Below are 12,897 nucleotides of genomic sequence, written 5' to 3'. Positions count from 1 at the left end.
TCTATGAGTTTCAACATTGAACTCTCTCTTCTCATGGTGAAAAGAGACGTACATTACCCCTACTGATACATCTCTCTTTAATCTCATCAATAACACTACTGAAAGAGCCTCAAACTTTCGCCGCCCCTGACGCCACCGGCCTTCCTCCGCGGCTCCGCCCCTAACGTCGACCCCGGCTTCGCATCCGAGCCGCTCTGCCCGCTCACGCCGCGAGTCCGCGACCCCTTTTCTGTCGCTGCGGCTTCAAGGGTTTATCATCGGAGGAATCATCCCTTCCTGCGCGGCTTGGATTCGATCAGAGGAGTAGGAAGATAATGGCGGCGATCAGGGTTCCCAAGAGCATTCGCGCCAGGAGCGAGATCCTCAAGCACGCGCCCAAGTTCCTAAGCTCCACTTCTCTTCCACCCTTTCTTCAGGTGTTGCAAATCTGTCTTTTTTTTTGAAACGGGGGCTATTAATTAAGTGAAGAAGTTTAACATGAAAGTACATGCAAATGAATTACAAGGGATTACTCTCCCGGCATCATTCCGCCCAACCTTTTGGCGCCCGCAATAACCCAAAGCCTAGCCTCTCTCTTAACTCTATCAAAAACTATATCAAACGGAGCACTTTTATTGCGGAAGACCCTATCATTACGCTCATTCCACACCTCCCAAGAAACAAGGAGGGTGATGGAAGCCATGGCCTTGCGGTTTTTGGCGCTCCCCCTCCCCCCCCCGCCATGAATTGCCACCATTCGGAGATGGTGAAGTTTGTCGAATCATGTTGGACGTCTTCGGATATATCCAACCATTGCTTGACGGCGGTCCATAAGCGAGTAGTGAAGCGGCAATGGACGAAGAGGTGGTCAACGGTTTCCACACATTGTTTGCATAGGGAGCAAGGGCCGCAATTTGGCCACCCTCTCTTCGTCAACCGGTCGGCCGTCCAAAGCCTATTTTGATTCGCAAGCCAAGCAAAAAATTTGATCTTAGGCGGTGCCCAAGCCTTCCAAACCATCTTGTTCAAGGGGGATGTGGTGGAGCCGAATAATTGCATCTCATAGGCCGATTTGGTGGAGTAGAGGCCATTTGCCGTGAGCTTCCAAGAAATCTCATCGCTCACCCCGGGGTTGAGATGTATGGTAGTAAGCCGCGTCCATAGGTCCACATATTGCATGAAATGGTCTAAGGAGAAGGTGCGTTGTAGGTCAATCTTGGCAATCCAAGCATCTTGGTGAAGAGCTTGCACCACCTTCCAATTCTTTCTCTTGGAGCTCTCGTAAATCAACGGTGCCACATCTATGGGTTTTGTTCCGTCTAGCCAAGGTGCATACCAAAAACGAGTTTTCTTCCCGTCCCCAAGAGTGATGCAAGTTGCGGCATAAAACAAATCCATATCCTCGTTGGTGCATGGGTTTCCGGAACCAATCCAAATTTTTGTGGGATCTTTTCATTCAAGCCAAGGCCACCGTAGTCGAAGCGCCGCCGCAAATTTTTTCATGTGTAGCACCCCCAAACCTCCATACTTCTTTGGGCGGCATACCAATTCCCAATTAACCTTGCACTTGGCCCCGGTTGTAGTATCCTTGGCGGACCAAATGAACGCCCTCTCGATCTTGTCGATGAATTTCATGGTGCCCGGAGGTATGGCAAGGGGAGTGAGGTAGTAGATAGCTTGGGAAGCAATGACCGATTTCACTAGCGCGGTCCTACCCGCCGTGGTGATTAGATTCCCGTTCCAAGTTGCAAATCTGTCTTCAGTTTGCTGGACATTAGTATTAGACATCGAAGTATCAGTGAACTTCAAAGATAAAGCAGGTTCCGGTGAAAAACACAATAAACTTGTCAAATTTTGGCTAATCGAAAACTTTTACTTACATTGTATCTTTGCGAGAGTGCGTTTTGCTTTTTGACATGAACCAAGTTACGCACGAAAGGTAGTGGCGTATTATCTGGGATAGGTGTCTAAGAGTTATGCAGATAATCCCACTAATATTTAATTTTACTTCGTATTGGATATTGGAAGGCTCTGCTCCTTCGGAGTCTTCGATGTCGGAAAACCTGAAATACTATGCACGTTGACTCTTGCTCTAATGTTTGTTCCAGGTTGAGAATGCCAATAAGATATTCTCCACGGTACAAAGACTAATGCGGTTCTGAACTCTGCGCTAGCAGATCTTTTCCACCTGAAGCGTGATCATGCTGTGAAGTACACCAAGAAGAACCACAGCGTCAGCCATTTGAGAGCGGGGACAAAATTTCTCTCGAGTTCTTCTCCCTCAAATCTGACTGCAGTCTTTTAGTGGTAAGTTTTTAAAGAGAAGGCCGTAGCCCTGCCTTAAATTAATAAGGCCGTTGCCGGCAAGAAGATACAAGATGCTGAAAACCAGCTAACAGGAACCGAAAACTACAAGCGAAACAAGAAAAGGAGTGCAACACAGCTTGAGCTCCGAGACCATTGTCCAGTCTTGTGATCTAACTAGAGAGGCGTCGAAGCTGGTGAAGAAGACCGCCATAGAGGGAACCGCACCGTCGTCAACCTCCAGAGGCCAAGCAAAGCCCGGGCACCACCCGTTTCCACCTCCAAAGAAAGCTCCCTGCTTTCTCGCCCCGGTTCGGAGGGCACCGTACCTTTGGAGGTAGATTGCTCTCCCTGAGCACGCATGGATAATGGAAATTACCGCCATGGAGAAAGACTCCGAGCACTCGCCTCGCCGCGCCGTCACCCACGAACATCAAAGCCACCCGTAGCAAAAACCACCAAACCGGACCAAGCTGCCAGGAGTAGGCGAAGACGATGCATACCAACCTCCGCCGAGCTCATCCACCCAAACCCACTATCTCAAAACGGCGCCTCCAACGAGGGAACGGCACCACCCGAGCGCCGCCACCGTCCAAGCCAAAGCTTTGGGTTTTCGCCCGAGATAGATAGGGCGGGAAGGGAGGGATATCACCTCGATGTCGCCTTCGGGAAGGAGAACGGCGCCGTCGGCGTCGTCGACGTCGCGGCCGCCACCGTCGGCCAAGGGTTTCCCCGGTCCGCGAGCCCACATCCGGCCACACCCCGCAGCCACCGGAGGCGGTCCCGTAGCCGGGGAGGTGCGACGAGCACCGCGGAGAGGGAGCCACCATCTTCGGATCCGGTACCGGAGGCCCATCGGGGCGACCTCCACACCACGCCCACACCCGCCGCCCCTTCACCGCCCGCGCGGCCGAAGGAAGAGGACCGCAGCATCGGCACCGGCCGCCCGCCGCCGGCCGGCGGTGCCCCACCCATCGCCCGGGGCCGCCGCCACGGAGTCCTCGGCCCCAGCCCGGTCGACGTAGGCCAACAAGCCCCGGCCACCACCTCCTAGCGCCGGCAAGGCCACGCCGGAGAGGGGAACGAGGGGAATCGGCCGACCTCGCACGGCGGCGGAGGCCACCCCGCGCGGCCGTCGTCCTCCCTACGGCGGCGCACGGGGGCCGGAGGAGAGATCCCCGCCCCCCCCATCACCGGCGTCGCACGGCCTTGCCGGCGGCCGCCTCCGGGGGCGACGAGGGGAGAGGAGGGGGAGGGGGAGGCGGCGGCGGCGGGTTTAGGGTTTCCCCCCCGGTCGCCTGGAGGGGCGACGCGAGGGAGAGGTCGGGGGCGTGTCTTCAGTCCTTTAGTGGTAAGTTGCATTATGCTGACTTGATTTGATGTTCTACTTTGTAGTTGTTGAGAAAATGGAATTGCTATTCACCCGAGAAAAGAAAGAATAATTGATGATTTGGGTCATAACTAAAATGACTGAGTTAGCTGCACAATAAATTTATTAATATTCGTTTGAAACTTATCTGAAACCTTCACCATTTCTGTTATAATGAGGTTCCGTTGCCATCATGTATTTACAGAGTTCATATTTCTCCTATTTATAACTGTAACAGTTTATGTTTTTTGCAGTATGGTTCTCATTCAAAGAAGGGGCCAAACAATCTTGTTTTGGGAAGGACTTATGATCAACATATATCGGAAATCCATCTTGGCTCCCGGGTCCAGATGAGCCCGATACGTGGACCAAAGAGAGTCGGACAGATCGGTTGCAAACGCGTGTATTCTTCACCGTATCTGTTCGTACAGGGGAATAAGGAACAGTGTCCTTTTGTGATCGTTGGGCTGAATTCATTGCGACGTCGCGTGAACGGATGCACCGGTACAAAATGTTTCATCACGTCCTGGACTGACGCATGGCGTGTTGGACCGGAAGCTGCGTGGCCCAACGACTCTGGGGTGGGCAACACGTCTAATAAAAGCAAAGCCCAGATGTCCAGATCGGGATCACACATTCACACTCCACATCCGCCGCTGTTCTCGTCTAGGGTTCCCCCAGGGAAGAAGAGCTCGAGATCCATGGCGTCTTCTTCCTCCTCCCACATGGCTGCTTCCCAGGACAATACTCCACTCCCTTCTGTCAGGCGGTGCCTTCCCAATGCGCAACCTGCATTAGCCACATATCTCACATCAGGCACACAGGTCTATGGTTCTGTCCGCCACAATACAAATTGTTCATGCTGTTTCCAAAAAATTAACGCAACCGGACACATCGAACTACCATCGCTCTGCATGTATACAGGGGCACAAGGCAGTCATGTGCTCCATCACCCATGCTAACTCCTCCCATCCTAACATCACATGTCCACACATTATTTATCCCTGCTCTGAATTTTTTACATCACGCACATGTTTTTCCTTCGGAAAAATTACAGTACACAATTTTCTTTTTTACACTCAGTCCCTTTTCTGAAATCACTACAAGTTCTACAGTCTCCAATCGTTCCGTTTACAGGCAATTCTACATTCTCAAAATACAATTGAGTAATAAGCAAAAATTCAGTTCTCTACCAAAGTGCAAGTTGCCTTAGGGCATCTCCAACGAAGCGACGCAAGCGTAGACTGAAAATACGTCTGCATCCCGTTCTAGCGGTTCGACGCATAGTGTTCGACCTGTCCGCCGAGACGCAAACGCGATCCAAATATGCGGCACGTTTGCGTTGCGCGGACACAATGGTTGTCCGCACGCTTCTCGCACGGGCCCGTCTGGCAGCAGCGGCACAGATGCTTCGTCTTCAGCGCGGCATGACTTACGGGCAGCGCGCTGCAGCTTTTCAGAGCCGCGTTAATGGCGCGTCTCGGCTTTCGCGCGTGTGCGCTGTGGGTGGCGTCGCAGTGGCAGGAAGCGAGATGGCGTCCGAGACTTTTAAAGGTCCATTGTCGGCGGCCATTTTCTCAACCACACCATTGCCAGAGTCCGTCGTATCCACCCGATCGACGCCATGGGGAAGAAATCTTGGCCGTTCCGCAAAACCAAGAACAACCACGAGGCTAGCCGCTCACGGTCCGACAAGAAGCTACGGGTCGGGCGGTACGTTCGCATAGAGTTCACACGCCGCCTCTGGGAAAAAAACCGGCATGTGCCATGGTCGAACGCTAGCCTGCCTAGAGGAGGCTGGTACCTCAACTCCATGCGTGTGCCGGTCCATCCCGTGCCACGCGAGGGCCAAGAGCGCCGTGACGAGGTGCGCCGCCGCCGAGCCATCTTGCCGACCGATCTCCGAGAAGATCCGGCGTACGCGCTCAACTTCTACAACTGGATCTCGTTCGGGATGTGGGAGTTCGACGCGCACCGCCGAGCGGGATACCTCGGTGACCTCGACTATTTCGACCACGAGATCGCCGCGGAAAAAGACAAGAACGACAACGACGAGTACGACGAGGACGAGGACGCCGCCGAGGCCGAGTGCGAGACCTCGTCGGACAGCCATGTCCAAGGCGGAGACAATGACCACGACGACGACGGGCCGACGTGGGATCCGGAGACCCAGCCGCCAGACATTAGCGAGGAGGAGGCCATTGCCATGGCACTAGCCAATAGCAAGCTCGACAAGCTCTCTATGTGGGACGGGCTCGCCATCTAGCTTCGCGAGTCAGCGCTCGCGCAGGGGAGGCTGGTGACTCCTCTGGCCACGCCGACGCATTCCAATGCCCGCTCGCCGACTCCTACTCCTTCAACGGCCTAGGATCCGTGGCCACCTTCACCACGGCCTAGGATCCGTGGCCACCTTCACCACAGCCTCCTGCGTCGCTGATGGCCTAGCCGCAGTTGCCGCACACTGCCCTTCCTACTCCACCGCCGGCATACCAGCTTCCATGGCGGACGCCGGAGTTCATCGACCTCGTCAGCGACGATGAGCAGTAGCCCATAGCGGGGGATCGTGGATCCATTTTCCCTGTCGACATCACAGATTTGGCTTTTCCCATCCCCATATGCCCATCACCGATTATTCGTGTTCCACCGAGGCCACATGGCTGCACTCGCCGTCCTCTTTCGCTTCCGCACCATTGATCACACTGTCTGCTGCCCCTTCGTAGATAGGGACACTCCTACATGGAAGACCGCTCGGTCAGATTTTGTAAGAACCAACATCCATGCCGCGCGGGAGAAGGTCGTACCTGCTCACTGGATCGAGGGAAAGTCCATGATGTCGAAGTGCGCCCCACCGGCGAAAACCGTTGATCTGAATCCGGCAACTTCCGCCGCAAATTCGACGCTTCTCTCCCTGCCTCACTTCCCGCGCCACGCCCCAGATTCTTCAGTGTCCTGCTTTTTTTCGCCCAACTTTCTGTTCCGGGACGGCTCCGAGGTTTCGACCGCTCAGATCTGGGGAGACACGAGGTTAGGCACATCTCCAACAGGGCGACATAAACGGACGCTGAGCGAACGTTTACGTCCGCGGGATGGAAAAATGCGTTGGGGCCCTGTTCCAGCCGGGCGACGCAAAGTGATCGGGCCGTTCGCGGCGACGCAAACCTGGCCTAAATATGCGCCTCGGATGCGTCTCTGCGGACGCGCAAAGTGTTCGTTTGCATCTGACGGACGTTTCGTTGGGCTCGCCTGGCAGCGACCCTGCCTCGATTGGTTTAACCTAACCGTCGCCTACCTTGTGACAGAAGTTATTGGCGCGCAACGATGGTGGAGTTTCCGCAGAGACACAGCGAAGCATCTTGTCGCGCCTAGCTCTCCGTGCCGGGTTAATGAGTGCCACCGCTCCCCCGCCTCCCTCCGGCCTATAAAAAGGGGCGCTCTCCCATCGTCCCTCACACACAAACCGTAGCGCCTCTCTCCCCAACCCTAACCGCCACCATCTCAAGAGTCGACGCGTTGGCTGGTAGAGGCAGAGGCCGAGGCCGAGATCGCGGTCGTGGTCGAGCTCATGGCCGCGGCAGAGCTGCACGGTCGCCGTCGACTGCGACATCGTTGTCTTCATGGTCGTACCTGCAGGAAGAGCAGCAAGTGCTGTTCAAGTTCGTCGTCGTCCTCAACAGCGACCCACTCGGCATCCAGAGGCTACCAGACAAGTTCGCTGAGTTCGTCGCCGGCAATGAGCCGGCCGCGCTGCATCTGCGGGAGGCTGGCTGCGACTGCTGCCGGTGGCCGATGGACGTGCTCTTCGACGGGCGCGGCAATATATACCTCCACACCGGTTGGGATAAATTCGTGCGCTACCACGACCTCAAACGGGGCTGCGTGCTCGCATTCTCCTACCTAGGCGACGCGGATATGAGCGTCAAGGTGTTCGACGACACGTCCTCCCGCCGGCACTACCACAGCGACGATGATGAGGAGGACGATTGAACACGCCGAGTGTTCTTTCTTCGCTGCGAAAATAGGGACACGGAGGTTTCTCGATGTTCTTCCTCGAAAGTACAAACAAGGCTATCATTACCAGCTGAATTTTTCAGTTTGGATGACTGAGAGTGACTGAGAGTGTTCTTTTTTGGCAGCAAACACACGAAATCTGCGATGCTAATACTAGTTAAGTTTCCTTATTTTGCAATGTTTTAACTATATATTAGTTTGTGTAAACCATGTTTCAAACTATGTATTAGTTTGTGTAAATCATGTTCCAAATTATGTATTATTTTGTGTAAATATTTGGAACAATGTTTGTAATTGAAAAAGAGGGGAGAAAAAGTAGAAAAAAAATGCATCAGATGGTACTCCAGACGTAAACGGACACGCAAATAAAAATAGACATTTTTTCCGTCCGCTAATAACACAAACGAACGGGGCGCAAACAATTTGTGCGTCCAAAACTCCGTTCGAGATGCGCTTAGCGACAGCGCCAAGTCGTAAATTTGGACCCATGGTCCACGACGCCGCACCGACATGTACTGCGAGTCCGGGTTGACCGCAGTGACAGCCCCGTTCACGGACTCCGTCTTCTCCTCCCCGTTACAGCATTGAACACTGCAGGCCCCACCTATCTGCTGTACGCACACTGAACGTATCTTTCATTTTCTGGCCGATGTACACCTGCTTTTCTCGTCCTTCTAAGCAATCTCGGAGCAACATTCGTTGGTCCAGATTTCCGGTGCATCTCAACCCGGGAGTCAAAACGCCACTCCCAACATATATGACCTTATTGAAGTAGGAGTCGAGAACTACAAATCGATAGAATCCTATGCATATGATACGAAGTTGGCTCCTAAGGCTTGGGACAAAGCCTTTTTTTGCCTTCATCGGGGAGCACTTTGATTGTGTTGAAGAGCTGAAGCATTTGAAGGAAATGTTGCTTGATCATTTCAAAGGAGAGGTGTGCATTTCTATTTGTATGATTTTGTTTACGTGTAGGACATAAGTAATCTCTTGAGCTTCATAGTAACCTCTTTATTGTTGACATAGGTGGTAGAGAATCTGAACATTGTTGGCATGGATCGGATATTTGTCTGCGCAGAAATCTCTCGATCCTACTACTGTCGGCATGATGCACTGTGCTCTCGGTCTAAAACGATCAGGCACATCTATTCCTAGAATGGAGCTAGTTGAAGTTGGGCCTTCAATGGACCTGGTAGTTAGACGGCACCGACTTCCTGCTCAAGATTTAGAGAAAGAAGCAATGAAGGCTCCTGGCCATGCTAAGAAGGTGCCAACTGGTGCCTTGATGATTAGAGCATCTCCAAGAGGCGCTGTAAAATCTCGGCGCGCTATACCGGCGATTGGGCGCGCTGTATACCGCTCGCGCGCGGCATAGCGAATTTGCCCCCGGCGGAGGCTGTATTTTGCAGCGCGCGTTGGTGTGAGAAAAACGCACCTCCGCCAGAGGCGCTATTTTGCAGCGCGCGCGTCACAAACTGCTAAATCGGACCGTTTTTTTTTGAAAATTCAAACAAACTATGAAATTTGATCGAAAATACGAATATATTTTAAAAGTGCGCGATACAATACGACATTTTAACGAAAATACTAATAAATAAACTACTCCTCGCCGTCGTCGGACTCCCAGTCGAAGTCGGAGCTGCTCAGTATCGTATCCGACACCGGCGTCGACGTCGTCGTGTACTGGAACTCGGAGGAGGACGAAAGGACGACGGTCGACGGCCCTGCGGCGTTCTGCCTTTCCTCCTTCCTCCTCGCCGCCGCGTCGCCCTCGCCTTCTTCCTCGCCGCGGACTCGGCGCGGCGCTTCTCGCGACTCGCCTTCTTCATCGCCGCCCTCGCCCCTTGTCCCCCTCCTTCTCCGCGTAGAAGGCCTCCGTGGCGGCGACGTCCTCCGGGAACGCGCGCGCCCACTCAAGGCGGTTGCGCTCATCCTGCTCCGCCACGCGCATGCGCTGCTCGAGGTCGCGGGCGCGGCGCCGCTGCTCGTTCGTGATGAGCGGCGATGGCGGCGCGAGCATCTCCGCCTGCTCGCGCGTCCAAACGTCGTCGAAATTCATCTGCCGGCGGGGGCGGCCGAGGCGCCACGCGACGGCGTCGTAGGCTCGCGCCGCCTCATGCGCGGTGTCGTAGGTGCCGAGCCGGATCCGCTCCTCGCCGGAGCGAATCTCGGCGTCGAAGCGGCCGCTCGGCCGCGCGCGGACGCCGCGGTAGCCGGAGGATGAGCGGCGGCGCGGCGGCATCTTCGCGTCGAGGAGGAACGGCCGGAGGCGGAGCGGCGCGGGAGGGAGAGCGGCGGGGAGAGAGAGGGCGCGGGAGGAAGACGCGTGGGAGGAGTGGCAGTTGGCCGCTTCGCGCGTGTCCTCTTTATGGCGCGCGCGGTAACGCACGCGGCAGATTCCCCGCGCGGGATAGCGCGAAAGCGCGCGGGCGGTAAAACTTTTAGCGCGCGCGCCGTTTTCCCGCGTCCGCTGGAGCAGCGCGGCAGCGACCGCGCGCGGCAAAACGGCGGTTTTTTTGCCGCGCGGGGGTTTTAGCGCGTCTGTTGGAGATGCTCTTAGGTGGCAACTGGTGCCTTTGGCCCTTAACAACTCCTACCTTGTGCACTGTTATGCTCACTGAGAACTTGTAGATCAGTATATGGTATTCACAACTCTCAATTAACATCTTTACAGCCGAAAAATGTCACGGATAATGTAATAGATGGCAAGCAGAGCAGGATCTACATTCCAGACCAAGAGGTTTGTGTCTATATTGTTATATTAGCAGCTGTAAAGTTTAAATTTAACCTGTTGACATACTAATCCGATCCATGTTTTCTGTGTGAAAGATTCCAAAAATGGCCTTAACAAGTGATGTAAAGCACTACACGAAAACGTCACTGCGCCGGTGGCCTGGAGATATGCCGACGGCCAAAGGTCGGGGCCGTCGGCGTAGTCCGCAGGCGCCGAGGACTACACGAAGACCGTCAAGAAAAGCAAGGAGCACTTGAAGAAGCAGAAGTTCAACCCTGAATGAAATAACCCAGGAGGCTTTTCTCAGTGACATGTCAGTTTAGGTAAGGATCAGGGCGGACCAACATTGTGCCGAGCGGGGGCCTAGGCCCCCACTCAATTTCTGATTTCATAGCTATAAAATCTAGTATTTCACTAATTGGGCCCCAGTCACCCCAATAGTAGTGCCCCCACTCATTTTCAGCCCATTTAAGTTTTAGGCTGGGTCTGGTAAGGATTTTTGGTGAACCTGATTGCAAGCTGTACTGTTAAGCCAACTGAAATCCGACTTGCTGTTAGATCGTGTGTTAGATAGTTCAGTGCCATATTTTAGGCTATAGAAAAATGCTTGCCCTCGTCAATATGTAGTCAAACCATTCATTTGAGTGACCTACTTAACAAGCATTATGTTCTACAATTGTTAGTCCTGACAACAGCTGATCAGAGATGATCGTTGTGATGATTTGGTTAAGTTTGGTAATCATGGACCTGGTTCTTTGTCTGAATCTGCATTTCTGTTCAAGTGTCCATTTTTCTGTGCAGAATAATCCTGTAGGCTCTGTGAATGTGCAGTTTGTACTGAACTAGAAATGGCATGTGCAAGGGTGCAGCTTCGAGCTTGATGTGATCGGACCTGGAACTGAGAACACATAATCTGTGCTAGGGTGTCTCTGCGCCTTTCCTTTTTTTAGACGATTCAGTTTGTGCCTCTAGCATGCTAGACTTGGGAAATTGATCCTCCTAACGGCATGTACAATGATTGAGAAAAGCGTACATCGCAATAGAGACAAGTTATATAATGCATTATCTTTTATTACCAGTCTTAACAATTAATCAGAGTTAGTTTAATTTCGGTAGAAAATTTTGTTGCTAAGAAAAGATATATGACATAATGGATAAAATAGTCTTCTCCTATTTTTTAAAAGATCATGTGTTGGCAGCATCTCTTGGCTCGCTTTATCTTTTCGAAACTCTTATCTTTTTTCCTTGCTGCCAGACATTCAGAGTCGAGACACGTACTTTGAGGATCCGTGCTGTAGCTGCTTCGGGCCTTGAATCCCGATGATGCTATCGCCTATCGCTGGCTCGATACGACGAGCTGCGTGAGCCAGTGACGACTGACAATCGATCGATGCTAGTATGGCCACTGCAGGCTAGAGGAAAACGAGACTGCTGCTGATTTGACACAGACTACTACTGACTTACGTGTAGCCTTGGTCTTGGGACTCTTCTCGCGGTAGCTAGCGCCATGGAAATACCCGTGCAGCAGGAGAACGGAGACCAAGGAGGGCACAGCTAGCTGCCTTGGGCAGGATTTTGTGTGTATTAGAGCAATTCTAAGTGCCAATGCATAGCCTCACTCTCACCCGCCACGTTAGTTTTTTTCCTCACTCTCACCCCACGGTGTTAATGCACAGTCTATAGTGTCAGCTCACTAGTGGAAAAACAGGCTTCGGGTGAGCCCCATAGTCGCGATGCTGCAGGAACCGCGACTAATGGTACCTTTAGTCGCGGTTCGGGAGGCGAACCGCGACCAAAGGCCTGGGCCCAGGGCGCTCGGTGGCCAGCCGGTGCACGTGCGGGGCTTAGTCGCGGTTGGCCGGGCCAACCGCGACTAAAGGTGCCGAAGGCCTTTAGTCGCGGTTGGCCGAGCCAACCGGGACTAAAGCCCCTCCCCTATATATACCCATCCAAAGCAGCCAACACTTAGCCATTTGGAGCCATTCTCTTCACAAACTTCACAAGTGAGTGTTAGGTTTGCTTTTGGTTCCTCTTATGCACATAAGGTGTTTGATGAAATGCCCCAAGAGCATGAAACAAACATGATATGAAGTGTTGGAGCCACACTTGAGCTTTCTCATTTATTTTTTCCTCCTCGATCGCGGTTAGCAACTTGAACCTTTGATGTGTCGTCATTGATACAATATGCATGTGTGTGTAGTTCATTATTTAATTTATATTGTTTGTAGCTAGTTAGTTTAACAAATGCATGATGGTTAATTATATATTTTATATTATAATAATGCAGATGAATCGGCAATGGATGTACGGTAACCGACTCTCCGGCGAGTTCAAGTACGGGTTTGAAAGATTTCCTCGTAGTGGCTAATGCGAACAAGCGAGGGGGTTTTGTTATCTGTCCATGTGTTAAGTGTAAGAATCAGAAGGGTTACTCTTCCTCAAGAGATGTTCACATGCACCTGCTTCGGCACGGTTTCATGCCAAGCTATAATTGTTGGACCAA

At 52.8% G+C, this 12,897-nt stretch overlaps 1 pseudogene; it reads left to right on the top strand.

Annotated features, from left to right (window-relative positions):
- The first annotated feature begins 314 nt into the window (after positions 1 to 314).
- Positions 315 to 11,275, top strand: LOC124680268 (annotated as a pseudogene).
- The last annotated feature ends 1,622 nt before the right edge of the window (positions 11,276 to 12,897 follow it).

This window comes from Lolium rigidum, unplaced genomic scaffold (genome assembly GCF_022539505.1).
Source record: "Lolium rigidum isolate FL_2022 unplaced genomic scaffold, APGP_CSIRO_Lrig_0.1 contig_11229_1, whole genome shotgun sequence".
In the NCBI taxonomy this organism is placed as follows: Eukaryota; Viridiplantae; Streptophyta; class Magnoliopsida; order Poales; family Poaceae; genus Lolium; species Lolium rigidum.
This window is presented reverse-complemented; position numbering and strand designations above follow the sequence as displayed.